The sequence below is a fragment of the Macrobrachium rosenbergii genome, chromosome 17, assembly GCF_040412425.1.
Source record: "Macrobrachium rosenbergii isolate ZJJX-2024 chromosome 17, ASM4041242v1, whole genome shotgun sequence".
Taxonomy (NCBI): Eukaryota; Metazoa; Arthropoda; class Malacostraca; order Decapoda; family Palaemonidae; genus Macrobrachium; species Macrobrachium rosenbergii.
In genome coordinates this window covers 11668770-11673769 of record NC_089757.1, presented here as the reverse complement: position 1 = coordinate 11673769, position 5000 = coordinate 11668770, and positions in this window count along the sequence as shown.

Genomic DNA, 5000 nt, shown 5'->3' with positions numbered 1-5000 from the left:
GAAAATGCGACTAAGACAAGGGTTGAAAACATATCTTTTTTCTATCGACAGTAAGTTTATAGAGCGACAAAACACTTAAGAAAATACGAGAAAGACATTAAGAAAACGCGACTAAAACAATGACTGAACACAAGTTATGTTTCCTGCCAGCAGTAAGGTTACGAAGCGCTAAAAACATTTAAGAAAATACGACAAAAAGCAATAAGAAAACCTGACAAAAACAATACGTGAAAACTTCTCAGTTTTTCCATTAACTTTAAGGTTACAAAGCGTAAAAACACCAAGAAAATAAGACAGAAACATTAAGAAAACGCGGCTAAAACAAGGAGCGAAAACAATCTTTTTCTATCGACAGTAATGTTACAAAGTGCCAAAAAGCACCAAGATAATACGGCAGAAGCATTAAGAAAACCCGACAAAAACAATTCGTGAAAACTTCTCAGTTTTTCCATTAACATTAAGGTTACAAAGCGTCAAAAACACCAAGAAAATAAGACAGAAACATTAAGAAAACGCTTCTAAAACAAGGAGCGAAAACAAATAACCTTTTTCTATCTACAGTAATGTTACAAAGTGCCAAAAAGCACCAAGATAATACGGCAGAAGCATTAAGAAAACGTGACTAAAACAATGCGTGAAAACATCTCTCTTTTCTCCATCAACAGTAAGATGACAAGGCGCCAAAAACACCTGAGAAAATACGACAAAAGCGTTAAGAAAACGCAACTAAAGGAAGGAGCGCCTCTATCCGTTTCGTTACCAGGCGTTCTGAGCTGAGCTCTACCGGTCTGGATCGATCTGGAGCATGATAAAAAAATAAGATATAAAATGGCCGATAATGACCTCCCGGCAGAGGAAGGTGATAATAATGAAGATGGTGATAGCGCTAGCGGAGTGAGGAAAAACTGTTATTTTTTTTTTTTCGGCGATGACTGTAATAGAGGTGATGATACTGAGGTTGGTGATAGCGTACGGGATTATGATAATTGTGAGGATGTTGAGTTACAATGGAAACAAAAAAAATGCGCCGAGGTTTCTTCGGCGCAATCAAGTTTTCTCTGCAGCCGTTGCAGCGTATAATCAAGGGCACCGAAAATAGATCTGTCTTTCTGTGGTCTCGGTATAATACTGTATGAGCTGCTGCCCCGGAAACTTTAACCAAGGCCCGGTGGTGGCCTATCCTGTATCGTTGCCAGAAGCACGATTATGGCTAACTTTAAACTTAAATAAAAATAAAAGCTATTGAGGCTAGAGGGCTGCAATTTGGTATGTTTGATGATTGGAGGGTGGATGATCAACATACCAATTTGCAGCCCTCTGGCCTCAGTAGTTGTAGCCTCAGTAGTTTTTAAGATCTGAGGGCGGACAGAAAAAAGTGCGGACAGAATAAAGTGCGGACAGAAAAAGTGCGGACAGAATAAAGTGCGGGCGGACAGGCAAAACCGGCACAATAGTTTTCTTTTACAGAAAACTAAAATTGGTGATAATTTGGACGATTATGGTGTTGATGACAATGTGGAAGATGGTGATGATGATGATGATGATGATGATGGGACAATGTTGGGTCGCTTGGTGATGATAATTCCCGAAAGGGTGAGGGCTTTGAAGACCAAGGTAAATGTGATGACATTTATGGTTGGTGGTTTTTTTGTAGTGAGGGTGGTGATAGTGATGTGAAAGGCTATGGTGATAATGGGTAAGGTGATGATAACTGATGTTGAAGGTTATGGTGCTAGTCGAGGTGGTGACAGTGATGTGAAAGATTGTGGTGGTGATGGTCAAGGTGGTGATAGTGATGTGGAAGGTTTTGGTGATGGTAATTGCGGTTATGGTGACGAAGAAGTGTATGGTGATGACAGCCAAGGTGGTGGTGGTGATGTGGACCGTTTTGTGATGTTTCCAGACGAAAGGGTTCATGTTCTGAATAATAATAATAATAATAATAATAATAATAATAATAATAATAATAATAATAATAATAATAATAATAATAATAATAATGACCAAGGTGTTGATAGTGATGTGGATGGTTGTGGTGATGATGGCCAAGGTGGTGAGGGTGATGTTGAGGGTTATGGTGATGATGGACAGTGTAGTTACAGTGATTTGGAAGGCTATGGTGATGATGGCATGGTGGTGATAGTGATGCGGAAAGTTATGATGATAGTAAGTGAATTATGATAGAGGCGGTAATAATATTGTTGAATATATCGTAATAACTTGCATAATGATAGTGGTAATGGTGACATGGTAGGTGACACTTATGATAATGAAGATGATAGCGTTAGAGATTATGATAAAGTTGATGTTAATGAAACGTGAGGAAGATGAGGTTTAAAATATTTTTTTTATGATTCTGAAGTTTTTGCATATAAACGAAAAATATCTTGAGAATTTAGCTTTACGAGCGAAAAATTGTCAATAAAATTTGCTTTACGACCCAAAAATGAGCAATAATTTTTTTTATCCAAATATGGTTTTTTTTTTTTTTTAAACTCGACTGCTAAATTTTCAGTTTTGGTTTGCATCGTAACAAGAATTTTTTTGAAACTAATATCTTGATGTTTCACTTCCCAGTTTTGGATTACAATTCAGTGATGAATATCTGAACAAAGAAATTTATGATTTATTAGTAATACCCGTTTTCATTTTGGCTTATTATCCACAGATAATACTTCGGGAAAACTCCATCTATTTATCAGTTTTCTGGACATGCCATAGATAATTTCAGTAGAAATTTCAGTTTTCAGATGTGGATGTTGACCCCCAAATATGAAATGATATAAAATGAGTGCGAATATGATTTTTCCTTTTTGCTTCCTGTAAATTTGACCTTTGCAATATATAATTAGTAAGTTGAGAAGGCTTGATATTGTTGAACGTGTTGATGTTAGTAAAATTACCACTTTATTATTATTATTATTATTATTATTATTATTATTATTATTATTATTATTATTATTATTATTATTATTTTAGGGATGGTTTTTTGAGCACATTTATCATTTGTTTATGCACGCTAGAATATTTGCCTCAATTGTGCTGAAAGGTATAAAGACCTATTTGTAGGTTATACCTTCCATATCCTATATTAAAATTAAGTTACCGTGTAATTTATATATATATATATATATATATATATATATATATATATATATATATATATATATATATGTCTATATATATATATTTATATGTATATATTATATGTATTTATATATATATATATATATATATATATATATATATATATATATATATATATATATATATATATATATATATATATTTACCATGCCAGTCGTTCGGTCAGTCTTTCTTCCTGCTTGTGTGTATATCGTGTATTCTCTCTCTCTCTCTCTCTCTCTCTCTCTTGCTAACACCCGTCGACGCCTGACCTTCCCAGCAGGATCTATAGACGAAGGGTTATATTCCGTTCATTACGGACCCCTAGAAATCTGGTAAGTCTGCGCAATGCTCGTGGATGTCTGAAGGGATATGATTTTAATGTCAATATACCGTGATATTTAACAGAGAGAGAGAGAGAGAGAGAGAGAGAGAGAGAGAGAGAGAGAGAGAGAGAGAGAGAGAGAGAGAGAGAGAGAGATTCTTTTGGGTTTATTAACTAGTGGGTACAGGAGAAGCAGATCTGATGTTAAAATCATATAGTGTTCAATACATACATACATATATGAGTATACAATACATATGTATGTATATATGTAAACACACACACACACACACACACACACACACACATATATATATATATATATATATATATATATATATATATATATATATATATATATATATATATATATATATATATATATATAAATTTTCATCACATCACCGTGACATTTTATTATCCACAAACATCAATCTACAAATCTCGCTTGATATCTAATTCTCTTTACTTGGGGAATATCATCGAAGGGAAATTGTTATTGATAAATCATTTGGTATGTGGGAGACTCGAACTCCCGACAGTACGTGTCGACGACTTTCATTTGACGTCGGTAACCATTCGACTGTCAAGAGAAGTGTAGGTTGATACCGGCAGTGGCATATGTACAGTATCTCTGTCGAGGGAAATTAATCCATCAACATCCCACCAACATCCACAGCCGGTTCACTTGACCTTGGGAAGCGGTTACAACCAAAGGAAATTTTGGATGAAAAGTCCTCCTGTCCTGACCAGGGTTCGAACCAATGGCTGTGCGTTGAAGGTAGGGTAACAAAGACCTTGATCATCCAACCGGCATTATTTCTCTTGGTTACCGAGTTGGCATGCTCCCTGTCACGCTTATTTCAACTGAAAGAGGGGTTATGTTGAATCCTGGTGGGGTAGTGACTAATGTTTGTAATAACCTTTGGTTGTAAGTTGTCCCCAAGGTAGAATTAATTCAGTATGAAAAGAATTTTTGTGACTGTTTAAAAGTATAAAGAATATATATATATTATATATATTTATATATATATATATATATATATATATATATATATATATATATATATATATATATATATATATATATATATATATATATATATGATATATATATGTGTGTATATATATTTATATATATATATGATATATATATATATATATATATATATATATATATGTATATATATATATATATATATATATATATATATATATAAGTCAAAAGTTCCAGGAAAAATTGTTGAATGATGTATTTACACAGGAATGAAAAACCCAAATACTTGGTAAACAATTATCTGTGATGTAGTGATCCATATAGACTTGTTACCTCAGTCATCCTCTTGCTACCGTGGTGTTAACATCTGCTTCAGAAAAGTAACTTTTGAACCCATGGAAAATAAAAATTTTGAGATGAGAGCTAACATCAAGTTCCTGACCAAGCTTGATTGGAAACCAGGAAAAATTATTGAAGCTTTCAACAAGTTTATGGAGATTCTTCTCCATCTAAATCATTGTTTATGATTGGATAAAGCATTTAAGGATGGTC